Consider the following 27,885-nt stretch of genomic DNA (forward strand, 5'->3'; position numbering starts at 1 on the left):
GTGGCTGGGGGCTGAGCTGCCATTCATGTTGCAGGTTGTAGTCCGACTTTACACCAGGACAGAGCAGGTGTAAACTTCCTGGTGCTAACTCACCTTATTGCCTGTTTTGTGTTCTCTCCACCGATCTTGCTTGTCGTTGAGAATGTTGCGAATTGGTGTGTTTGCTGCTTTTTGCACTGGAACACCTACTCTGCATATCATTAGTTATATTTGCCGGGGTCATCCGTGACGATGTTTTTTGAGGCTGCTATCGCTGGTAAACTGGTGAGATGGGCTGTTTGCACCAGATTGTGAATGGTGCATTAAATGTATCACTATTTTGGGTGCGATAAAGTGCCGTTAACTCAGCGATGTTTCCTTGAGTATATGCCCCTCAGTGTTTTAAAGACCTGAGAAGTACTCGAGTGCCGCGCTGAAAGCCGCGTACCCAGCACGTTCACACTATGGAGCCGCGCTGAGAGCTGCTCACCCTTCGTATTCACACTAGGGGGCCACGCTGAGAGCTGCGCAGCCTTCGTGTTTACACTAGGGGGCCGCGCTGAAGTCATTAATTTACATTCGCCTAAGGGACCCCATCCCCTGAGGCATGCCCACATCTACATATTTTTTTTTTTTAAAGTGGAGGGAGCCATGTAGCCCAGTCTACTTCTGGTCCCGGGGACCACATCCCGCTGGCCTTGCCTCTCATTTGGCGACCATGGGGGAGCCCCAATGCATCCCACAGTCCCGCCGGCTCCCTGCCTCCTGCAGTTCTACATCTAAAGTGTAGAACTGAATTTGCCATCTTTGTGCTGGAGTGCTCTTGTGGGCTGCGGTATGTGGGCAGCATGAAACTGCTGGCCCACAAGAGAATTCGCCATAACAAATTTGGATACAACCTATCCGGTAGCTCGTCACTTTAGTCCATGATAAAAATCTGGACCACTTGAAGTACTACGTGATTGACTGCATTCCCCCACAAGGATGAGGTGGCAATAGGGAGGCTAGCCTGAGGAGACTAGAAATCAAGTATATTTTAGAGCTAGTCAGTAAGAGTCCACAAGGATTAAACACTACTGAGGACTTATATACTTGGCTCTGATGGCATAGCCTCACCACTACTATAATACAAAGTGGACATACATTTCCAATAACTATTTTAAACATTATGGTCTTTATATATATCATAGGCCCCTACACCACTTAACCGCGAAAAATGGAATTTTTCCCCCTTTCCCCCTTTTTTTCATTAAGGATATGGGTTTAAAAGTAACCATTTTTCCATAAATTGTTCAGCTTTAAATTAGCACCATGCCCTTTTTCTGCATATGACATAATATGCAGATGAGCACTTTTTCACAGATAGGCGCATTGCACTTTACATTGATACAGTACACAAGGTAGGACAGATGCACACAGGAGCAGTACTCACCTTGTTTTTGCAGCATTTGCACATGCCTTATTCAGGGGTTCTTACAATGGGAACAACATAATTCTAGCAATTTTTAAGGCACTATTTATTCAAGTACTTGTTGGGAGTTTTTAGCAGAGTAGCAACATTGATGTTTTATGATTGCTTTTAACATACCCGCACTTATGCGTTTTAAAGTTTCATTTAAATGTTATGCACTATGTACTATGTGTGCTAATATTTAAATGTATTTATACAGATTAGTTGCATAATCTGCACAAAGAAATGAGAGTGTAGTACCAATGTCTATAATTGCGCTTCATTGACTGCTCACATGTGTACTGTAGTAGGCGAGTTCAGACGAGTAATCTGCTTTGCTATTTAGTTGAGCACCTAGCACTTTAAATTCAGAGAGAAAATGACGATAAACGATGTGCTCAAGGCCCTGCGAGACCAAAACGCGTTATGGCAGCACACCACAAACAATAATAAAAAATACGCACACGATAAGAGGAGTCTGTTTCCATTTTTGGATTCAGCATTGCAAGAATCAACGACAAAAAAGGACAAACTTACTATATATATATTCACTGAAAAAACCATAGGTTTCAGACATGTTATAGTTAGGAATTATCATTTAAAAATACCTTAGAAATTCATTGAAATAACCATAGGTTACAGGATTGTTATAGTTAGCTGGACATGTCTCACTATATTTAGTGAGACACTATAAATTAGTCAAGTAAACAGTCAATCACACTGCTACTAAATCCTCCCTCGAGATATTTATATTTATATATCCACTCATTCTTCAATGCACATTGCTATATATATAATACATATTTAAATAACGAACCAAACCACATTCACTGGATGATGTCATCAGTGATGTCATCAGTGATGTCACAGACTATATCATGAATGATGTAATATGTGACATCATCAGCAGTGGATGGTGGGTGCGCAAGATATAGTAAGCAGAACTAACTAAAATGGAGGAATTTCAATGGTTTTGTATGAGTGAAATGTCCAGCTAACTATAACAGCCCTGAAACCTATGTTTTTTTCAGTGAATTTCTAAGGTTTTTTAAATGATAATTTTTAAATGTAATAATAGTTATATGTATTTTTTGATACTGATTTTCTACAGTTTTTTAACTGTTTATTTTTACATATTTTTAATATCAATGGAATACAATGTTTTTTTAAATATTGAAACAAAAAAATGTGTTGTTTTATATTTTTATTTTAATATATTTATATTATTTTCCTAATTCTTTTTCATTTGGAATTACCAATGTTATCCTATGGAAGGAAATTCAATTTGCAGGTAAAGTATGTTCACATTACTTTTGTAATCCAGTGCTCAACTCCTAGGTTCAGCACTGGGACCTCCATCTAAAACAGGCAAGTAATTATGTTTTTATGGTTGGCACGATTTTTAGAGAACATTTGTAAGTTTCAAAAATCAACACAGAAACTTTTTCAGCAAAAAGCAGGCAATGATATCCTATGGAAGGAAATTCAAGTCACTGATTAGTATGGTTAGAATTACTTTTCAGGATCAGTACTGGGCTCAAAGATGCAGTACTGAGGTGTCTCCTGATAACAGGTGAGTAAATCAGAATTCGTAGTTCGACTAATTTTAGAGGAATATTTGTAAGTTCCAAAACTCCACACTTAAAATTTCCAAGTGAAACCAGTCAATGTTAGCCTATGGAAGGAAATTCAAGTAAGTACTCGTAAGTACGGTTAGAATTACTTTTCAGGATCAGTACTGGGCTTAAAGATGCAGCACTGAGGTCTCTCCTGATAACAGGTGAGTAAATCGGAATTTGTAGTTCACTTAATTTTAGAGGAATATTTGTAAGTTTCAAAAATCGACTCTTAGAAACTTTTTCAGCAAAAAGCAGGCAATGATATCCTATGGAAGGAAATTCAAGTTACTGGTAAGTAGGGTTAGAATTACTTTTCAGGATCAGTACTGGGCTCAAAGATGCAGCACTGAGGTCTCTCCTGATAACAGGTGAGTAAATTGGAATTCGTAGTTCGGCTGATTTTAGCGGAATATTTGCACAATGGTGAAGAAAGGGGGTGGAGCCTGAGGAGACATGTCTGCAAACACGCCCTGTGGCGCGTTTTAAGTTGGAGAATGAGTTTCTGCTCAATGCCGAGGGTCCCTAGGGGCCAACTAGCCCACCAAGTACCTCCAGTATGCGCCAGAGATCTGGGTTGCAGAGAGGTGTTCAGAGGCCACACCCTTTTACAACACTCTGCAATGCAGTCTGTGGCGCTTACTGGAGGTACCTGGTGGGCTAGTTGGCCCCCAGGGACCATCAGGATTGAAGAGGAATTAATTCCTGAACTTAAAACGCGCCACTGCAAACTACAGTGTCCCAGGGTTGTGCACCCCAGGACACTGCAGGAGCCGGCCCTGTGGGGTTGCGGTCCCGAGGGCCACGACAAGGCTCCAGGAGGGGGACGGTGTGGCCCCCCTCCCACAATTTACAAAGCCCTGGGGGGTGGTGTGCTTGGGTGTCCATAACGGACACCCAAATGAAAAAACTTAGCCCCCCGCGGAGGTGGCGGTCCCCGGGGAGTGTGGGGGGATCAAGCCCACTCACACATGTTTCTTTAATTTAAAAAAGTCCCGGCGGTGGTGGCCCCCACGGTGTTGGGGGGCCATGAGCCCCCCGCATATATTAGCAAAAAGCTCCGGGGGTGGCGGGGATTCCCCTCCACCCACTTATGTTAAAAGCCCCGGGGTTTGGGGGAGCCCCTCCACCCACTTATGTTAAAAGCCCCGGGGTGGTGGTTCCCGGGGCTGGGGGGGCTATGAGCCCCCTGCACAATTTTTAATAAAGCCCTGGGGGTGGCGGTCCCCAGGGCCCCCGTGATTTGGCACCCCTGGGGGCTAATTACCAATATGGCTTGGAAGCCCGCACTTTGTTTTTTTTTATCGGCAGGATCCGCGCACTCTTCGTGGATTTTGACGATTTAAAAAAATATGTTTTTTTGGCTTTGGGGGTCCTTGTGGGACCCCCTGAGCAGGCCTAGAGGGTCTACAAATTAGTCAAGGAAACAATCAATGACACTGTTACTAAATCCACCATCCACACATTTATATTTATATATCCACTCATTCTTCAATGCAAAGTAGTGTACTTATAATACATATTTAAATATCAAAGCAAACCACATTCACTGGATGATGTCATCAGTGATGTCATTTGAGATGTCATCAGTGATGTCATCAGTGATGTCACTGACCATGTCATGAATGATGTAATATGTGACATCATCAGCAGTGGATTGCGGGTGCGCGAGTTATAGTGAGTACAACTAACTATAACAGGGGAATTTCAATGGTTTTGTATGAGTAAAATGTCCAGCTAACTATAATTGGTGTGAAACCTATGGTTTTTTCAGTGAATATATATCTATATATATATATATATGCTCTCATGCACCAAAAGTTCATAAAACACGCTCTCAGGACAAAACGAGGTAGGCACCACATCCATACAGTGCTGTTTATATATATTCACTGAAGAAAACCCTAGGTTTCAGGCCTGATATAGTTAGTAATTAGCATTTAGAAAACCTTCGAAATTCACTGAAAAAACTATAAGTTTTAGGGGTGTTAGCTGGACATTTCACTTGTACAAAACCATTGAAATTCCTCCGATATAGTTAGTTGCACTAACTATATCTCGCGCACCCGTGAGACACTATAAATTAGTCAAGTAAACAGTCAATTACACTGCTACTAAATCCTCCATCCAAATATTTATATTTATATATCTACTCATTATTCAATGGAAATTGCTATATATATAATACATATTCAAATAACAAAGCAAACCACATTCACTGGATGATGTCATCAGTGATGTCATTTGAGATGTCATCAGTGATGTCACTGACCATGTCATGAATGATGTAATATGTGACATCATCAGCAGTGGATTGCGGGTGCACGAGATATAGTTAGTACAACTAACTATGGGCCGATTAGGATCGCGGACGGACTTGAGTCCGTCCGCGACCCCTGAGGAGGAGGGGCTGCGGTGTTCCCTCCGAGCAGATTAGGATGTGACCGCCAGGGTGGCGCTCACATCGTCTATCTTTAACAAGGTTCAAAATGCATGCATCGCATTTGCATGCACAAAGCGGCAGGCACCGCGCTGTGCCTGCTGCTTTGTGCACGCAAATGCAGGGGGGTACCATAGGTACCCCCCATGTGCACCCTTCACCCAGGGGGCCCGCAACGGGCCCCCGAAGTGAACGTTCGTATGCTTTCCCACCGTGGAAAGCCGCCGCGGAAAAGCATGTATTTCCCACAATCCTAATATAGCTGGCGGTGTCTGATAGACACCACCACCATATCAGAGCTTTTCCGCCGCGGTTGTAATGCGACCTCGGTGGAAAAGCGGCGGACGGAATTCCAGACCCACCAGCCATCCTAATATGGCGGTGGGGCTTTGGAGGCTCCGCAGCAGTTTTTCCGCATCCTCTGGGCCGGCGGTGGCTTCCGCCGACCCGGAGGATGCGGAAAAACCGCAATCATAATCGGCTCCTATGTTGGAGGATTTTCAATGGTTTTGTACGAGTGAAATGTCCAACTAACTATAACACCCCTAAAACCTATAGTTTTTTCTGTGAATTTCTAAGGTTTTTTAAATGCTAATTCCTAACTATATCAGGCCTGAAACCTATGGTTTTTTCAGTGAATATATATATATATATTACCTACTGGCGGTCGCCAGTAGGTATATATAGTTAGGATTTTTTCCCTATGGGTTTTTTGAAAATTCTATGTCTAATAACTTTGGCGTTTGTGGACGGAATTGGCTGAAATTTTCAGGAAAATGGCACATTTTGTTTCTGAGCAGCCCCTGAAAATTTGGGGGGGTTTCGTCAAGGGGGGGCCGAGAAAAAAGGGGGGTCCCAAAACGTGTTTTTAACATTGATTTTTCCATAGGGCGGTTAGCCTCACTTTTAGCCCGAACGGCTGAATAGATTTGCACGAAACTTGGCAAAATTGTAGGGACTGGTAGCCCGATGTGCCTTTTGTAGGTCTCAATATATGTGCTCCAGTGGATTTTGAGAAATTAACGTTTAAAAAAAGATATATATCTGTAACAGCGGACCGGGCAGCGCTCCAGGACGCGTACTTTTCGCGCAACGGAGCTTTGTGAAGCGAAGCTGATTGGTTCTCTGGCGTCTGTCAACATTCCAAAAAGTCCGTAGCGGCCGCCATCTTGTCTCTCGGTAGGATCGAGAGACAAGAGGAGGCCAAAACAAAGGGGCAAATAACCATAAGGGGGCATAGTAGATCCTCCCTGACCCCCTAGGTTTAATGTGGAGGCTTTAAAACGGCCCCGCGGGGCAAAAAAAAAAAAATTTTTTTTTTGTTTTTTTGCGTGGGTAGCGCCCGGTCCGGGAACCGGGAAGCTTTCTGGGCAGCGTACTGCAATGAAAAATGAATGATAGACTTTTCAAATACTGTTGTTAATTGATTGTTGGTTTTGTTGATTTTTTTTTATTTTTTTTTATTTTTTAAGGATTGTTTATTGTGTTTAATAATTTATTAAACTTTCTAACGCGGCACGTCATATGACGCATTACGCGACAACGCAGGTCCAGAATATAGTCAAAATGTCTCCACCAACCAGCGGACGGCACACAACCCCTTTCAGCAGGCTAAATAGTTCTGTTAAATGACAACAGAAGGGACAGGCAACAAAAACCATCAGTCAAAGAGGGGAGGGCAAGTTCTTCTCTACCGGGTCACGTTGGAGCGCTACCGGAACTGATCGAATTGGTAGTCTACAGTGTTTCTGGATGTTTCAGACTGAAGCTGGCGTTAGCATGAGAGCACCACCATTTCGTAGCTCCGTCGTGGCCATTCCACGAGCAATCATGCTAGGCGCTCCCCACCAGAAGCCTGCGGGAGTCGGGGGCCCCCAAGACTTTTGTAGAATCTTCAAGGATGAGGGGACGCTTTCGAGAATGGAGCCCAAGCTCTAGCAGACAAGCGTCCGAGTTCCAAGGTGTCGCAGGCCCATTTTAGTGGACCACGCCCAAATCTGAAGAGATGGCCGCCATTTTGAGAGTCCTGTGGCAGCCGCCTATCGCTGCACCGCAAGAGCGGGAGCAACTCAAGTACATGGTGAGCGAGACGCTGTAGTCGAAAGAGCAGCTGAATAGCGGAAGAGGCACAGTGTAGCAAAAGCGGGCTGAATGGCAAATGAAACGGAAAAGGGGTGCCCCACTACAGCGTGTCTTTAGGTGAAACGGATTGTGGGACAAGGTGAAGAATGGAAGAGTCACCAAAAGGAAAAAAGTTCCGCTTGACCCCGGGAGCCGGCCACCTATGTCGGGGGCGATCTCAGGCCACACCAGGGCAACACGACTTGGGGAGGGGGCCGGAGCCAAGCGCCCCCTCCGAGTCCGCGACATGACACCGTCCCTCGGGGGCCTCCGTCAAGCGGTTCAGGGTGGCACCGCATCACAACAGCCCCCACTTACTTTAAGAATAGTGAAGATGAAGCAATTGCAAATAGGCTTCAGACAATGTTACAAGCACTCCTCAAAACTTTGAACTTTCAGAGTGCATGAGTTGGGACAGCGAGGGGTGATTTGGTTTCTCGGACTGTTTTTCTGGTCTCTCACCACTGGCATACTTTAACGTTTTCTTGTTTCTAGGACATTAATAGGTTTTATCATTACGTTATGTTATCGTTTCTTTGTTTGTTGTTTAATAAAAGTTCATGTTCATCAGTGGCCTACTGATTTTTGTTTTCCTATTTTTTTCTTTCCAGGTTGTTTCATGGTAAAGTTTCTGTTAACAGGATACAGTGATCACTTCGTTATTATTGCATATGTCCTTTTCACTAGGGGTGCTCTCTGGTCGGGCCAGATGACGTATCTCTAGTAAATGGTCCGGGTGAAAAAGGTGCATCAATCAGTGGGGAGTAGATAGGCATGACAGATTACAACGGGGGAGAAAGGTCCGCATTACGTACCCTTTCACTACTTGCAAAGATTTTCCTACGTTTATTTGCAAACAGGGAATACCTCCAAAAAGAACTAATTCCCAAACAGTCAATGTTCGGACAATCAATCAATCAATGAGGAATGAAATAGGTACGACGTGTTAAAGGCTTGCGTTACCTACCCTTCACTATCTGCAAAGGGAGAGAGAATATTCCTATTCTTCCTCGTTTGCAGGTAGAGAAGATCCTTAAGAGAATTAACTTCGAACAATTCAATGCTCGATTGAAACAATCAACAAGGGGTACTGTGAACACAAATGAACGCCGCTTATGTACATACGCATTGCTATTTTCAACAGGTTGTTCCTAATGTTTCTATTTTAGCGAGGTCAAAAAGAGATCCCATTAGTGGCCTACTGATTTTGCTCGATTCCTTTTGTTTTTTTACACGATTTTTCGCTATCTGCAAAGACTAAACAGAGTATTGCGACTCTGTGCTTGTTTGTAAATAGAGAATGAACCAAAGAGAACAATCAATCAAATGGAGAGAGAAGCAGGCACGACGTATTACAAAGGGGGCAAAGGGCTGCGTTAACTACCCTTCACTATCTGCAAAGAGAGAGTACTCCTAATAGAAATGAGGGGTGGGGGGCAGTATTCAAAGCAGATCAGTGTGCATAAACACGAAAATGTTTTTACTTACCACGTACTTGACATTCGATAGCTTATGATATTTGCTATTAAAAAACCATTGAAATTCACTGAAAAAACCATAGGTTATAGACCATATATAGTTAGGAATTAGCATTTACAAAACCTTGAAAATTCACTGAAAAAACCATAGGTTATAGACCATATATAGTTAGGAATTAGCATTTAAAAAACCTTATTTTACTCACACAAAACCATTGAAATTCCATATATAGTTAGTTGCACTAACTATATATCGCGCACCCGCAATCCACTGCTGATCATGTCACATATTACATCATTCATGACATGGTCAGTGACATCACTGATGACATCACTGATGACATCTCAAATGACATCACTGATGACATCACTGATGACATCTCATTTGACATCATTCTTGTGCTAATACGATAAACCTCTTCAGACTCTAATATAACCTTAGATACACTCAGTGTAAACAGACACTCACACACTGCCACTCATCCATGGAGTTACTCACACACCCAGTCAGTCATGCAAAGAAACAATCTCACCTCCATTTCTTCAACTATACAGTTAAACACACCTTACTTATTGAAACATATACTAACACATATTTACTCTCTTATACAATCCCTGATACAAGTTCACAATGATCGATACAACCACTCACTCATTCAGTGGCTCTCATGCACAGTTATTTATATATGCCAACTCTCACATGTACTGTATTTTACATATGTACTTACTATGACATGTAGCATTGAGATATCCATTCACTCATCAATACACTCATGCACACAGTCAACTGCCCATGTAGCTGTTTCCACATGCACTCTTGAACTCATACACCTAGTGAATAAACTGCTCACACATCTATGCATAGAGTCACACACCTTCCAGCCACCCCCACACAAACTCAATCTCCCATAGAAATACTTGGGCAACCAATTAATAACACATATAGCCTCTCGTATAGCTAATGATCAACACATGCAGCAGTTTACAGAACAACAGACATAATGATGCACAAATTAAGACAGTTTAGTCACTAACCCATGCATTCAGTGAGACACATTTAATCACTCACTCATACAGTCAGTCATGCACCTACTAAATCCTTCATCCAGACACTTATACATCCACTCAAGACATATTTTAACTTTACAGAAAAATACAGTCACTGGATGTTGTCATCAGTGATGTCATCAGTGATGTCATTTGAGATGTCATCAGTGATGTCATCAGTGATGTCACTGACCATGTCATGAATGATGTAATATGTGACATGATCAGCAGTGGATTGCGGGTGCGCGATATATAGTTAGTGCAACTAACTATATATGGAATTTCAATGGTTTTGTGTGAGTAAAATAAGGTTTTTTAAATGCTAATTCCTAACTATATATGGTCTATAACCTATGGTTTTTTCAGTGAATATATATATATATATATATATATGTATATATATAGAGATAGATAGATAGATAGACAGATAGATAGATAGATAGATAGATAGATAGATAGATAGATAGATAGATAGATAGATAGATAGATAGATAGAAAGATAGATAGATAGATAGATAGATTAAAAAACAGTATTTTTGGAGCTATTGTCACATTAATAATGTGAAAAAAGTTGAGTCAGTGGTTTCGGGGAGCAACGGCGGTCAGGTTGGTGCGCTTTGGCGGTGGTTATCTGTTCGGGAAGGAGCGGTTGAGGAAGAGGTCTTTTAGGTGTTTTTCTAATTTTGCCAAGGACGGAATAGTCCTAATATCGGCTGGGATGGAGTTCCAGATTTTGGGCGCATTTCCGGCGAAGGACCGTATGGCTTTTTTTGTTTGCGTGTTTTCATAGGGATTAGTAGTAGGGTATTGGAGCTCCTGATGTTCCTTGTTTGACAGGCTGGTAGTCTGGTTTTCCCGTGTGCAGGGCTTTGTGCATGAAGCAGGCAATTTTGAAGCTGGCACGCAGTTCAACTGGGAGCCATTTTAGTTCTCTGAGTGTGATGGAGCGAGATAGAGAATAACTTTTTATTCCAACTCGTGAAGTCATACTTCCAGAAAATAAAATAATCCTATTAATGATTTGTGATGTATTTGTACTAAATCAACTTAGATTAAACTTTTACACGCGGAAACACTAACACATGTGCTCATAAATGTGCATTACTGTTGCATCTTTTTGTTCGTGAAAAATAATAAATTAATTTTGTCGTTCTGTCATGTCATAACTAACTGCAGCTGAATTTAAAAAGTGGCATGTGCTTATTTTTGCTTTCCTTGTCTATGTGATGTCATTCTACTCTCTATAGGTGCATTAAGGATTTCGTGGACTTTTGAAGACTGGTAGATATAAAATGCTGCTTTATCTGTTTGCTTTTTGCTAGGTAACATTAGTCTAATGGGTGGGTTAAATAATTAGCAAACAAAGGGTGGAAACAGAATGAATAATATTTCTTTCATTAATTATTTTCTTGTGTTTGTTTATACATTAGAGAAATTAAGTTGACTGCTTTGGGCCTAGTTCACTCGAGTTTACTAAAATGATGAATTTATTTTCTGCACGGAGCCTGAGATGTCCTTTCTAAAGTTTTCCATCGAAGTAACATTTGTTGAACTGTGATGAGGCTCTGTCATTATTCTGGTCGGACGTGGCCAAGGTCAGGAACCGGCAGAGGGAACATTTGATAACTTGGCATCCGAGGAAGTGAAATGAAACCAGTAAAAAACTATGGCAAAATTGTTGCAAGCAAAGGAAGCCTCGGAGCACGTACAGTAGGGACAATGGAGTCTAAGAAAGTGATGGATCTGATGTTTTGAAATAATGGGGTGACATGTCACTTGTCACTCATGAACCAATGGGACATCGACTTTTGCAGAAAGTTTTACTTTTACTTAGATTAGCTTAGCGCAGAAAGGTATAAAGACCCATGCCCCATGGATGGGTCACGCTGCTGCTTTCTAACCTTTGGATGAGGGTGTCGTGCTGTCGGACTTTGCTTGGAGCACGTAAGAAACCCAAAAGACTTTACTTTATTTCCATTTATTTAGCTTATTTAGGGACTTAGGTTTTGAGAAATGCTAAACTTATAATTCTTTGCAAATACTCTGAATTCTATATGATGCTTACAAATATGCTTATGACAATTCTAATAAAATGCTTAAATAAAACTATATTCTTACAATTCAAATAAATAGCTAATAAAATCTTACTTTTGAAAACAAGCTGGTCTTGTCATTTCGGGAGTGCAGGTTATCATTAGCTAGATGCCATCGCCAATGGTGGCCAATTAAATAGTTAGGATTTGTTTAAATAATGTCATTTATTTACCGCGGATGTATATAAATGTATATAAGTTGTACATAAGTTTAATTAGGCCACATGATTCAGTTGGTCAAAATATGTTAGGTTTTGTTAATGGGTCATGTTTTTAAGTGATGATTTTTTGAGTGTGTGGTGAAGTTAGGTAGCGTAGTTTATGACATACTTTCTATAGGCCGCTGGATCAATTCTTCTGGTATCAGATTTTGATGGTTGCTATGGTAATCAATGCGTTCTGGTATGGATATAGGATCGATGTTTAACACATGTTGAGTTTGTTTTCGTGCTATATGTGAGTTGTACCGGTACAGAAAGTGTGATGAGAAGGTAGTCACACAGTACATTTGACCTGTTTCAGTGTAGTGGTATCGCCGTGTATCACTAGTGTTGTGGCCGTGCAACATATGTTAGGGCTAGGTGTGAATGTTGTATAGTGAGGATTATCTAAGAAATTTGAACAGCATGAGTATAGGGACAATGAGCCTGTTATAAAACTCACTGTGATAAAAGTAACAGTATATATTCGAGCTTGAATGAAGGGTAGGATAACGTCGGTACATGATTATCTATAAACAGGTGAGAGTCCTGTAGGGATACATGTTTTATATCTATAAACAGGTGAAAGTCCTGTACGGATAAAGTCGCTTATTTTATTAACAGTGCATGATATCTATAAACAGGTGAGAGTCCTGTACGGATTTCATGTGTGTTTGATTTTAGGGTCTTTCCGTTTGAAAGTGCGTGATTGTTTTGTAATTGTGTTCAAGTTAAACTTTTGAAATAAGTCACTTAGTTGTGCATTCTAGAGGGAAAACGAGTTCATTAATTACTTGCTTGAAGGGTAGAGTAAAAAGATTACTTTACTAGCAAATGTATATTCTGTGAGAATAGCGTCGTCTATTTCACGCGAAGAATACTTGTGTGATTGAAATTCTATCACTTATTAGAGAAACAGACAGATGAGTCTGTCTTGTCGTTGTTAAAATTAATTTTCACTGAAAAGGCGTTTTCAAAATGGCGCTGTGAAAAAGAATTTGTAAAGGAGGGGTGAGCGCTGAGGGTGAGACACGAGAAACCGCAGCTGCTGTGTACGTCACAGAACCGCACTGTGATTGGGCGACATATGTCACGAGCTGTGTCCTGATTGGTTCTTGAATGTCTGATGAGCTGTAAGCTGATTGGCTCTTCAGAAAAACTTCACATTTATTGGTTGAGCAAATTAGTGACGTAGCTCAACTCTGATTGGCTTGTTGGTGTGTTTCGCGCACGGATTGGCTGACTTTGCGGAACATCCCGGAAATATTTTACGAACAATTTTATTAATTGAATTTGACTTTTAAAAATGAGTTATCATTTTAAACATGTGGAGAAAAAGCCTACGTTGTTTCAGAAACTTAAAAATTTTATTTCACCGAACAAGAAAATTGAAACGCGAGGTGGTAAATTACTTCATAAATATAAAACACCTGCAGCGTATATGGAAGGTGAATATGGTTATCATACTGTTTTGTTGTTTGATATTTGGAAACACTACACAAAAGATGATGGTGTTTTGACTTGGCCGGACGATGGTTCTTTTAATGTAAAAGTTTTAAGAAATTTAAGAGAGAAGATGAATGCTCTTGTACCAAAGCCGAGACCTACTCAATTTGAAGCTTTAGTTGAATGGGATAATGAAATGTTTCAACTACAAAGAGAAGCGAGTGGTATTAAAAGACCTCCTAAAATACCAAGCTATAGAAGGGAAACACATGAAGACAGAATCCGAATGTGGAGACAGGGAAGCATGAGCGATGGACTTTATTTAATTAGAGAAATGGTTTTAGGATCTCCTAGTGAAAAAAGAACTGAAAAGAAAAATAATGTCCCATTAGAAAGTGAATCTGAAGATGCAGTTTTAGAAGAAATTTTCACTTCTAATAAAAGAAATGAACCTTTGAGACCTCCTCAATCATGGTCTACTCCGGTGGTTTCTACAGAGACTACACCGAGTGCACCTCCGATTAGTGAATCTTCTAAACTATATCCAAATAATTCTGAAACGTTTGAAACTCCAGAAAAATTAGAAACTGGAACAAATGCTGATATCTGTATTGGAGGTAAACATTTTTCGCTAATTCCAAGAGAAAGGGAAGCTCCAAAAAATTATATAAGAGAAGTTAAAAATGAAGAAGTTGAAAATTCTTCTGAATATTTTCGATCAAAAGAAGAATTAATTCGGCAAATGACAAAAGGCATGGAAGCTGTGACAGTTCCAGTAACGATTGGTCCTGTTCAGCCTGTTTTTGAGCAAAGGGAAATTAATAAGCCTGGTTTAACAATTCCTTTAAATGCAGAAATTCAAAAGGTTGCTGAAAAATTTACTCAGATATATCTGAAATTAATTCGGGAAAAACGAGAATGCCTGATCTGACTTTTAGTGAATGTTCTTTTTCCAAATCACCGATGGGTGCAGAATCTGATGCTGAAACTTCTAACAATAGAAGATCAAATTCTAAATTTGATGTTGCAAAATTAAAAGCTAATTTGGAAGAGTTAATTATTGGTACAATTGGTCCTGACAGTTTAAAATGTTATCGTGATGATGAACTCTTGTTCATCTGTAAGAGTATTCAGTGGAAAACAAAAAACAAATATGATCAATTAGAAGAACTGGCAGCAGAACTTGAAATTGATTTGAACAGGCAAAAGAATTTTGGAAAACATTATAGATTAGATTTTACAGAAAAGGATATTGAAAACTTGAATTCAAAAGTTGAAATTGCAGGTGGAGGGTATGTTCATGTCCCTTGGTCAAGACAAGACATTCTATTGTTTACAAATGACTTTCCTAGATTAAGAGAGAAGCCTGTTGAGTGGTACCGTCAGGTAGACAGGTTTATAAAAGTCTCAAAAGTTCTGTGGATTGATCTGGATGGATTTTTTGATATTGTTGTCCCATCACATCTCTGGACTGAATGCAAAATATCAATAAGTTGGCCAAAAGAGGAACCGGAGCGAATTAAAGAAACAGGTTCTCCAGCTCCAATAGTGATGGATTTTTACGAAAAAGTCATTTATTGGTTAAAACAAAAAATTCCTCCAAAGGAAGTTGATTGGGTTAAAATAGATAGAACAAATTAAGAACCAAAAGAATCAGTTCACTCATTTTATGAGAGGCTATTGTTAGTTTTTAAACAATACAGTGGCTATGAGAAGCTGGATGAAAAGGATATGAGTCATTTTATCTATAGATTTGTTTATGGTCTCAGACCAGAGGTTGGAGAAATGATCAGAAATATTATTGTCGGTTGGCAATCACTTTCAGTTGATGACATTTTAAGAAAAGCAAAATACTGCAGTGATGAGTTAGAAGTGAAGCGGAAAAAGCTCAAGGAGAAAGCGATGTGGGCTCAAGTAAAAGTGGCTGAGCAACAGATTGCTAGTCCTGGAAATAAGAATACTAATTTTGTTCAAACTCAAAATTCAAATCAGGGTCAAGGAAAATTTAAATTTAATATTAACAGAAAATGTAATCTTAAAGTTGAGGAATTAAAACAGAAGTTACCTTGTTTCAATTGTGGAGAAATTGGAGATTGGAGAGACGAGTGTAAGAAACCACCTAGAAATTTAAAAAGTCCATTGTTAAATCCACAGATGCAGAGTGATGTTGATCTGCAGCGACAGCTACAGTTGCAACAGAATTTAAATGATTTGAGTCTTCAGCGACAGCTGCAAAATCAATTGAATCACCAGCAAAATCAAATACCGCAACCTCCTTTTCCTAATTGTGGGGGAAGTCAAAAATATAATCCAAGTGTGGGATTTCAAGGAGATGATCAGGTAATAAGAACCCAAAGGCAAATTGTGCAAAATGCTTCAGGACAGTTTTTGTTAACTGAGCAACAAGAAAGTGATTCTGATGATTATTTCTGACGGTGCCCGAGAGAGGGGGAAGAGTGTGTTATTGGAGCCACTCTTGATGTTGACCAGTCTGGTCCATTTGTAAATGGGAAAGTTAATGATGTAGACATCACTTTCTTAGTGGACACTGGTGTTACCCGTTCTACTGTTAGATCAGTGGAAATTGAAAACCTACCTCTCTCTGGGGAAACCATCCAAGTAGTTGGAGTAAGTAATCAACAGATCAGAACGGATCTAACTGATCCAGTACCAGTTGAAATTGGAAATTTTAAAGACAAACACAGATTTGTGGTTTGTAATAGCAGTCCAGTGAATTTGTTGGGGAGAGATATATTGTGTAAAATGAATTGCAGAATATATTGTTCTCCTGAGAGAGTTGAACTACAAACAATGGAGGAAGATGGTTTGTATCGAATGACTATGATGTTGGTAGAAACAGAAGAATCAAAATTGTTTCCTACATTTGAAAAAGATAATTTACCAGAAGAGCTCAAAGATACAGTAAAAGCAGAAATTTGGGATTTGACTGGAAATGAGATGTGTCTGATGAAACATGTCGATCCAGTAAAAATTACTTTAAAGCAGGGAATAGAATTTCCAAATATTCCTCAGTATAAAATGAAAGCAGAGACAATTGAGGGAGTTATTCCTGTGATCGAAAAATTTATTAAGCAAGGTGTTTTAAAAGAAATTGAGAGCAGTCCTTGTAATTCACCTATTATGGGAATTAAAAAATCGAATGGAACATATAGGATTGTTCAGGATTTGAGGAAAATTAATCAGATTGTCGTACCTTGTTGTCCTGCGGTTCCAAATCCTGCAGTTATTTTATACCAGATTCCACATGATGCAGAATGGTATACTGTTATTGATCTTTGCAATGCGTTCTTTACTGTACCATTACATCCTGAGAGTCAAGAAATTTTCGCTTTCAGATTCCAGAATAGGACCCTCGCATGGTGTAGAATTCCTCAAGGGTATACAGAAAGTCCTTCTATCTTTAATGAGCTGTTAAAAAGATCTTTGGAAGATCTAGATTTACCTGGTAGGTCGACGTTGGTGCAGTATACTGACGATTTGTTGATTGCTGCTAAAACAAGAGAAAATTGTGTGACAGACACGATTATACTGCTAAATCATTTAGCAGATGAGGGACATAAGGTGTCTCCAGCTAAATTGCAGTTTTGTAAACAGGAAGTAAAATATCTAGGTCACAGAATTGCAAAGGGAAAGAGACAAGTGACAGTTGAGAGAATTAAAATGATTCAAGCAATGCAACCTCCAAGAACACAAAGACAGGTCAGAATGTTTTTGGGAATGGTTGGTTATTGTCGACAATGGATAAGTGGATTTTCGGTAATTGCGAAACCACTACAGAGATTGACAAAATCAGATGTAAAAGACCCAATTGTTTTAAATGAAGCTGAGTTTGAGTCTTTTGAAAATCTAAAAAGAAGCTTGTGTGAAGCTCCAGCTCTAGGCATGCCGAATTATGAGAAAGATTTTGAACTGTATTGCAGTGAAAGAGAGGGATGTGCTTTGTCTGTGTTGATTCAAAGACATGGGAATCTAAAGAAGCCCATTGCATATTTCTCTGCAGTTCTTGATCCAGTTGCTAAAGCCTTACCAGGCTGTTTAAAAGCAGTTGCTGCAACAATTGTCAGTCTTGAGCAGAGTGAAGGAATCATAATGGGATTTCCTGTAAAAGTTTTTGTGCCTCATTCAGTTGAAATATTACTGACAAGAGGTAAAACTCAGCATTTAACTAGCAATAGGTTGACTAAATATGAAAAAATAATTCTGGGAGCAGATAATGTATCTATTGCAAGATGTGTGAATCTGAATCCTTCCACATTGTTACCTGATTCTGAAATTATTGATGAAAATGACGTGGAACATGAGTGCTTGGATGTTATGGAATATTGCACCAAGCCTAGGCAGGACATTAAAGATGTTCCTTTGCCTGAATCAGATTTTGTTTACTTTGTGGATGGTTCTTGTTTGAGGTCGGAAGGAGGTGTCTTAAAAGCAGCCTATTCAGTTTGTACAGTTGCAGATGTTGAAGAAGCGTCATGTCTTGAAGGAATTCGTTCAGCACAGGTGGCTGAATTAATTGCTTTAATTCGTGCTTGCGAAATTTCAAAGGATTTGAGAGTTACCATAATAACTGATAGTATGGGTACAGAGTTGTGCATGATTATGGACAGCTCTGGTCTCAGAGAGGCTATTTAACTTCAGCAGGGTCACCAATTAAAAATGCAGTGTTTATTAAGAGATTGATTGACGCTATACAATTACCTAAAGAGATCGCTGTGGTTAAGTGTGCAGCACATACAAAAGGTGTGGATTTTATCTCCAAAGGTAATGCTTATGCAGATGAAACAGCAAAGTACTGTGCCAAAAATTGTCGTGCTTACAATCGGGAAAAAAGCAAAGAATGTGATTCAAATTCATTAATGCTAACATCAGTAGTGGAAACATGGCAGGACATCAGGGATTTGCAAAATGAAGCTGATGATGAAGAAAAGGATACGTGGTTAAAGGCAGAGTGTAGACCACGTGATGAGGATGGAGTATGGACTTACAAAGATGGCAGAGTAGTTTTACCAAATTGTTTAATTGCTGACATGGCCAGATTATATCATGGTCCTGGTCATATTGGAAGAGATTCCATGATCAGACTTTTTAAAGAGACTTGGTTTAATACTAAATTTAGGACTATTGCTGAGTCTTTTTGTCAGAGGTGTTTAACTTGCCAGCAAATGAACCCAAACAGAAAGTCAATTGTAGGTACAGGAATTATAGGTCGAGAGGGTGGTCCTTTCACTAGATTGCAAATGGATTTCATTGAGATGCCCCTACACAATTGTTTGAAATATGTTCTTGTGATTGTTGGTTTATTTTCAAGATGGGTAGAAGCTTTTCCTACTCGACATTGTGATTCAGTTACAGTTGCAAAACTGTTGCTTAGAGAAATCATTCCAAGGTATGGTTTTCCTGTCACTATTGAAAGTGATGGAGGGAGCCATTTTGATAACAAACTTTTGAAATTAATTTGTGAAGCATTAAATATTGAGCAGAAAATACACTGTGCATACAGACCAGAGGCATCTGGAGTTGTTGAGCAAATTAATGGAACAATCAAGAACAGGATTGGAAAAATGTGTTTAGATACAGGTGTAAAGTGGACAGATGCTCTTCCACTGGTTCTAATGTCATTAAGGAGTACACCTGATAAGAAGACAGGTCTGAGTCCTCATGAAATTTTAATGGGCAGGGTCATGAGACAAGCTTTTGTTCCAGTTGGCAAATTGTTGAGCATTAATGACAGTGCTATTTTAGAATATTGCAAGAGACTGTCTGACGTAGTGACTTCTGTGTCTAATCAGGTGGGAACTGAAGCACAATCAGATGAAAAAGTACAGACTCATGATTTGAAACCTGGAGATTGGGTCAGGACAAAAGTTCATTGAAGAAGAAATTGTTTGGTCCCTAGGTGGCAAAAACCTAGGCAGATAATTCTAGTCACTACAAATGCAGTAAAATGTAAAGGATTGAAGAGGTGGATACATCCAAGCCACACTATTCCAAGTCCTACTCCTGAAAACTCTGATGAAGAGAGTGATTCTACAGATGATTCTGATTCCGAAATAGAAGGTGAAAGAAATCCAGATTCTGAAGATCGACAGAGAGGTCGACATCTGGAAAATCTGCAAGTGAATAAAGACTTGAATAAAGAAGATTTGGGAATCATTGAAATAGACTCTGAAAGTGATGAAGATCTGATTAAAAGAAATTCAGCAGAAGAGTCTGCCAAGAAAGTGAATGGAGTAGAGACTATTGAAAATTTTGAGGACAGAGAAGCTGAATCAATTGAAATTTCTGACCAGGAGAGTATTGAAAAGCAGAGGATAAGCTCTGGAAGAAGGAACAGTAAACCAGAAACTGGGAAGTTGAAGGTAATTGAAGAGGAGGAGGAGAATGAATTGCCAAGTACCAGTGATGGAAGACAGAGTATAGTTCCTAACGGAGTGAAACTGCAGAGTAGAAAAGGTCCTGTGTCAAGAATCGAAATTTCTGACAGTGATTCTGGAGAAAGTGACGTGAATTATGAAGATGGAAAGGTAAAGAAAAGATCTTGGAAGTCAGAAACAAATATTTCATAACCGAAGAGAAAGATCTTGAGAAAAGGTGATTTGTGGCCAAATGGAAGTGGAAAATTGAGAGTCAGGCTAATTAAAAATTCTAAGGAGCAGGTGGATGAAATAACTAGTCAAAAAGAGCCTGAAAAGAAAGCTGAAAAAGGGAGGAAAATAGAAGTAGTATCTAGAAAAACTAAGAGAGTAGTAAAGCCTAATCAGAAATATAGGTCTCCTGAATGGACTTATCTGATAATTCCTCCTGTTATTGAGATTAATAGTAGCAGTCAGGAAGATGAAATTGAAGAAATTAGTGACAATGATTGAAGTACTGATTTATTAAATTGGGTTTTTGATTTTATTATTTGGCAAAAGGCCGAAGAAATTGTGTTAGGTGACACAAGGTCGAAGAAAACTTGTTTAGCTGAGAATTTTTGTGACATGAGGTCGAAGATACATTGTTAGGTTAAAAAAAATATATATATATTTTAAAAGGGGGGTGTGTACAAGTATATTTTGAAATTAACATTTTAAAATAATTTTTTGTTCTTTTATTTTCTAAGACAAAGTTTGAAAAAAAAATAATGCCTTACGTTATGGAACGGAGTACTTCAAAATGTTCTATATTCAAGAGATGTTGTAAAATGACTCTGGTATGTGTGCTCGTGTTAATTCTGCTCTGGTTAGTTTTAGCTGTTGTTATTCCTTTTGAAATCAACAAAAATTTACACAAAGTCAATATGACAAGCAAAGCTTCGATTAGTCAAAACAAACATAGTGCAACAAGCAAAGTTATTGATCACAAACCTGAAATTCATCAGGACAAATCTATTAGTGATTTTTCAAGCAATACATTCACAAGGCTTTTAGGAGAATATGTTAAAGTAATGAACGCTAAAGACTGCTATGTTTGTGTAAAGTTACCTGCTTCCGTTTCTGAGGGAGTAACATATAATATGCTTCCTCTTACATATGGTATAACATGTAGTGTGTTAGCTAGTTTGTTCTATCAGACTGGACGTTTAGAATATTATTATTCAAACTTTGATGAAATTTTTGCGAATTTAAAGATTGAGGGTGTTTTGAATAAACATAAAAAAGCCAAACAGATGAGGGAATTTTTCCTAGTAACTAACGAACTCACTTATGAATATGCTTATAAGAATAATCTAACCTGTAAACTAAGTACTGAAGGAAAGAATTTCCTGAACCTTGTTGAGGAGAGGAGAGCAATTTATAAAAGGAACGAATTAGTTAAGCAGACTAAGTCTAGGTTCTGGCAAAAAGAAGATGAGAAGCTTAATGGCAAAACTTTTGATAATGTTGCAATTCACATAGATAAACCAGTTAGTGGTAAGCTTTGCATTAGAAGAGATAATAAACTTTTTGATAATTATTTTGTGGGTGCTAGTAATTGTGAAGACACTTATCAGATTATGGGAGGTTGGGGATTCAAAGGTGGCAAGGATCCAATTTTTCCAGGGATTTATTTTATTTGTGGTGACAAAGCTTACTATAATCTCCCAGACCACTGGTATGGAACTTGTTTTGTTGGAATTGTTTTTCCAAAGATATTTCATGTTGACAGAAATACAGAAGGACTGTTCAAAATTAATAATCATGTAAATAGATATAGAAGAGAAAGTTTCACAGAAATTTTAGGGGATATTTTTGAAGCGGTGATACCTATAGTAGGCATAACCTTGAATGCAGGGAAAATTAGAAAATTATCCACAATTGTTGATAGATTGTCCACTGATACAGCAGATGGGCTCCAATTAGTGAATGTTGAAGTCATTGCAATTAGAACTATGGAGATGCAAGATCGCCTTGCTTTAGATATACTTCTAGCAAAAGAGGGAGGAGTTTGTGGCATTTTACATGTACAACATTGTTGTACCTACATACCTGACGAAAGCAAAAATATTGATATGTATATTAAGAATTTTACAGAAATGCATTCAGAGATAGTTCCATTAGAAGAGGAAGATTTCTCAGAGCGACTTTCAAAAAGGTTTCAAGCTATAAAAACCTGGTTTCAAGAAATAGGTGGTTCAGTTCTTGGCAAGATTTTAACACCTTTGATTGTGTTATTATTTATAATAGTTCTAACAAAGATTGGTTGTTTATTACACAAGAGAAAGAAACAAATGAAAGAAAAGAAGAGAATTTTTAAGATAAAAAAGGAAGAAGAAAATGAAATAGAATTACAAGAATTACATAGGGCACGTTATGATAATTGCAGAGATTTTGCAGAAACAACATTTTAAAATACTAACTCAAATGGATTTGAATCATTTTCTTTTTAGTTTAAATTTTCTAAATTTTGGGTGTGGTGTGGTGATTTGTTAATCACCAGATGAGGGAGTTGATGGAGCGAGATAGAGAATAACTTTTTATTCCAACTCGTGAAGTCATACTTCCATAAAATAAAATAATACTATTAATGATTTGTGATGTATTTGTACTAAATCAACTTAGTTTAAACTTTTACACGCGGAAACACTAACACATGTGCTCATAAATGTGCATTACTGTTGCATCTTTTTGTTCGTGAAAAATAATAAATTAATGTTGTCGTTCTGTCATGTCATAACTAACTGCAGCTGAATTTAAAAAGTGGCATGTGCTTATTTTTGCTTTCCTTGTCTATGTGATGTCATTCTACTCTCTATAGGTGCATTAAGGATTTCGTGGACTTTTGAAGACTGGTAGATATAAAATGCTGCTTTATCTGTTTGCTATTTGCTAGGTAACATTAGTCTAATGGGTGGGTTAAATAATTAGCAAACAAAGGGTGGAAACAGAATGAATAATATTTATTTCATTAATTATTTTCTTGTGTTTGTTTATACATTAGAGAAATTAAGTTGACTGCTTTGGGCCTAGTTCACTCGAGTTTACTAAAATGATGAATTTATTTTCTGCATGGAGCCTGAGATGTCCTTTCTAAAGTTTTCCATCGAAGTAACATTTGTTGAACTGCGATGAGGCTCTGTCATTATTCTGGTCGGACGTGGCCAAGGTCAGGAACCGGCAGAGGGAACATTTGATAACTTGGCATCCGAGGAAGTGAAATGAAACCAGTAAAAAACTATGGCAAAATTGTTGCAAGCAAAGGAAGCCTCGGAGCACGTACAGTAGGGACAATGGAGTCTAAGAAAGTGACGGATCTGATGTTTTGAAATAATGGGGTGACATGTCACTTGTCACTCATGAACCAATGGGACATCGACTTTTGCAGAAAGTTTTACTTTTACTTAGATTAGCTTAGCACAGAAAGGTATAAAGACCCATGCCCCGTGGATGGGTCACGCTGCTGCTTTCTAACCTTTGGATGAGGGTGTCGTGCTGTCGGACTTTGCTTGGAGCACGTAAGAAACCCAAAAGACTTTACTTTATTTCCATTTATTTCGCTTATTTAGGGACTTAGGTTTTGAGAAATGCTAAACTTATAATTCTTTGCAAATACTCTGAATTCTATATGATGCTTACAAATATGCTTATGACAATTCTAATAAAATGCTTAAATAAAACTATATTCTTACAATTCAAATAAATAGCTAATAAAATCTTACTTTTGAAAACAAGCTGGTCTTGTCATTTCGGGAGTGCAGGTTATCATTAGCTAGATGCCATCGCCAATGGTGGCCAATTAAATAGTTAGGATTTGTTTAACCCCTTCCATGCTCATGACGGAACGGTTCCGTCATGAGCTACGGTTGAGCTGTGCTCATGACGGAACCGTTCTGTCATGACCACGCCCGTTTCTATTACCCCCCAGCACCGGAGGGGGAAACGCGGTCGCACGGAAAAGGTTAAATAATGTCATTTATTTACCGCGGATGTATATAAATGTATATAAGTTGTATATAAGTTTAATTAGGCCACATGATTCAGTTGGTCAAAATATGTTAGGTTTTGTTAATGGGTCCATGTTTTTAAGTGATGATTTTTTGAGTGTGTGGTGAAGTTAGGTAGCGTAGTTTATGACATATTTTCTATAGGCCGCAGGATCAAGTGCGGGCGAGATGTAATTGTATTTCCTAACTCCGGTGACCATTCTGGCTACTTTGTTGAGAGTTGTTTTGAGGGGAGCTAGGTAAGATTTTGTTGTACCAGTGAGGGCTGCATTCCCATAGTCAAGTCTGGTTAGCACCAGTGATTGAGTGGCTTGTTTGAGGTCTTTGGGTGGGATTAAGGGTTTTATTTTGTAAAGTAGCTTCAGATTGAGGAAGGCACTCTTTGCGGAGTTGTTAATGTGTTTGGCCATGTCAAGTTTTGGGTCTAGGGTGATTCCTAATGATTTTATGGAGTTGGCCAGAGTGAGATTGCCATTGAGAGCATCCATTGCTTTTAGCCATTCTTCAGTTTGAGGGTTCTCTTCTGTGTTGGAGATGAGGAGGATCTCTGTTTTGTCTTGGTTGAGTTTTAGGTGGTTTAGTGACAGCCAGTGTTGGATTTCTTTTAGAGTGTTTTTCAGTCTGTGAATGTCATCTATCGAGGAGTTTCCAGATAGATCTGGGTGTCATATGCATATAGGTGGAAGGGATGTTGACTTTTTGAGTATGGTGGGGAGGGGTTCCATGTATATGTTGAACAGTTGTGGTGAGAGCACTGAACCTTGGGGGACACCCCTGCTTATGGGGTGTAGGTCGGATGTAAAGTTTTTTATTTTTATCCTTTGGGAGCAGATGTGTAAGGAGGAGGAGAACCAGTGTAGAACCGCCTCATCAGCACCTACCCTTTCTTGTAAAGCCTTAATGAGTAGTTGGTGATCAACCGTGTCAAAGGCTGCCGATAGGTCCAGGAGAATGAGGAGGCAACACTGGTCAGTATCAAGGGATTTGTGGATATCGTCCATGATGTTAAGGATCGCAGTCTCAGTGCTACAGCCTTTTCTGAAGCCTGATTGGTGGGGATCAAGAAAGTTGCTGTGAGAAAGAAGGCACAGAGGCAGAAGGATACTTTCTGAAGGTTTAATCAGGATACACTAGTCCAAAACTGGCATCAGTCAGTTACTTAATGCCGCACATTCTCTTCCCTGCTAACCACCCAACTATGTTCCATTTTGAAAGATGTATCCACGAGACAGACACAAGACATTATACGCAGTACCATGCTTGTGTCTGTTATACATTGAAAGAACACAACAATAGTTCCAACATACCTTCCCCCCTTATAAATGAAATAATGCAAAAAAAAAACCAATAACAATATAGATTAATAAGAGAATAGGTTCAACCAATTAAACAATTTGTTCTTTTGCATAAAATCTTAATTCATTACATAGTCCTGATACCTTGGGGGTAAACAATGAACTCTTATACTTCTTCTTAAAGTATCACCTCAAACATTAACTCGTGGTGCAGGACACTCATCACTATGTGACTTGATATCCAAAAACACATTGCTATCAGGGTCACACTCTGAAAACTTTGCACCTTTAAATATAGAAACTCTATTCAAATTCCATACACTTCCCCCCTCTACCCTGACAGCATGTTTAAATACTTCCACTACTCTTTTAGGTGAAGACCAAGCAGGAAATCCTTTTAAAACTCCTTCTTTTTTTTATACGAACAAAATCTCCAACAGATAATTCTTGTTTGCTTGTGGATCCTTGTTTCACTCCCATTTGTTTTTCATCTTTTCTTTGTAAGCGTTTACTCTACAACGAACTAGATCATAATCAACATTAGAAAAATGACTGTCTTCATTTAAATTCCTTTTTAACCACCATGGAGTAAGTTTGGTGCTTGGTTTATGCCCTCTCAAAAGTTCAAATGGATTAACTAAAATGACTGAATTAGGAGAAGTTCTATATGATAACAGCATAGACTGCAATACATTACGCCAATTCAAATTACTTCTCACAGAAAGTTGGATAGCTTCCTTTACCACGCGGTTAAATTGCTCAACTTGGCCATTAGCTCTGGGTGGAAAATTGCAATTCTTTTATGTACAATACCACACTTTGAAAAAATCTTTCCATCTCTTTACTAATAAATTATGGTCCATTATCAGTAATTATTTTTTCTGGAATTCCTTCTCTACAAAATACATCATCTACAAACTCCACAATGTTCTTGGACGTGACATCTTTTACCATCTTAACCTCGGGCCATTTTGAGTAGTGGTCTATCAAAACAATTCCAAAAGCTTCCTGTCTCAGTAGAACACCAAACGGTCCAATAATGTCAAGAACGAGTTTGCGCCATGGATGATAGATGGATAATCTACGGGACAAGGTTCCGAGCGTAAAGATACAGCAGACTTGTCACTATTGGCACACTCCGTGCAAGAACGGACAAAATGTTCAACACAAGCGTCAACTCCTGGACACCAAAAAGATTCTCTTATACGTCTCCTAGTGACTGAAATACCTAAATGGCCCTCATGGGCGATTCCAATGATGACATTTCTCAATGAATGAGGTGGAATACATTTATCTCCCCTCATGATCAATCCATTTTCCACAGCTAATTCATCTTGGACTCTTAAATATTTCATCATGTCACCCGATACCTTCCTCTGTCAGGCCAGTAATTCTACATCTTGTTCCATTTCCCGTAACCAAGATTCTTCATGTAAAGTGCCTTGTTCACCACATATCATGTTTACATCATGGGAAGAGAAAGCAACCTCACATTCTTCATCCTCTATTTGATCAGAAATAGGTGAATGTAATCTAGACATACAATCTGCATGTATATTCATTATCCCTTGTACATATTCAACTTGGTATTGAAAAGATTGCAATCTGGATGCTAACCTTGCCAGGCGTGCAGACATTGTGCGCCCTCCACCTGGTGCCATCATATAGATAAGTGGTTTATGATCAGTTTTGATAGTAAATTTTGTCCCCCATAAAAATGATTTGAAATATTCTGCTCCCCAAATACACGCTAATAATTCTCTTTCAATGACTGAGTAATGTTTCTCAGCATCCCTTAATACCCTAGGTGCATACGATATGATCCACTCTTTGCTGTTGTCTCTTTGCATGAGAACAGCACCTAATCCAGTGTTACTAGTGTCTACCATGACAATACATCTTTTATCAGGTACAGAAGGTTTTAAATATGGAGCATCCATTATAAACTTTTTCAAATTTTTAAAGGCTGGTGTCATCTCACAAGACCGTGAAAGTTTTGCATTTTTCTTTAAAAGACATCTGAAAATATCTACTTTGGATGAAAAATTTGGTATGAATTTAGAATATAATTCAATTAACCCTAAAAACACTACTAACTGTTCCTTAGAAACAGGCACAGGAGCATTAAGGATGCGCCCAACATGTTTGCCCTTGGGTTTGATTCCCATTCCGCTGATGGTGTGTCCCAAATACTCTACCTCTTTCTGTCTGATTTTTAATGTATCCAGACGTAATGTGAGTCCCTTAACAGATAATGCTGAGATGACTTTCATCAAATTCTCATCATGCTCTTCGAC

The sequence above is a fragment of the Lissotriton helveticus genome, chromosome 2_1 (genome assembly GCF_964261635.1).
Source record: "Lissotriton helveticus chromosome 2_1, aLisHel1.1, whole genome shotgun sequence".
Classification (NCBI taxonomy): Eukaryota; Metazoa; Chordata; class Amphibia; order Caudata; family Salamandridae; genus Lissotriton; species Lissotriton helveticus.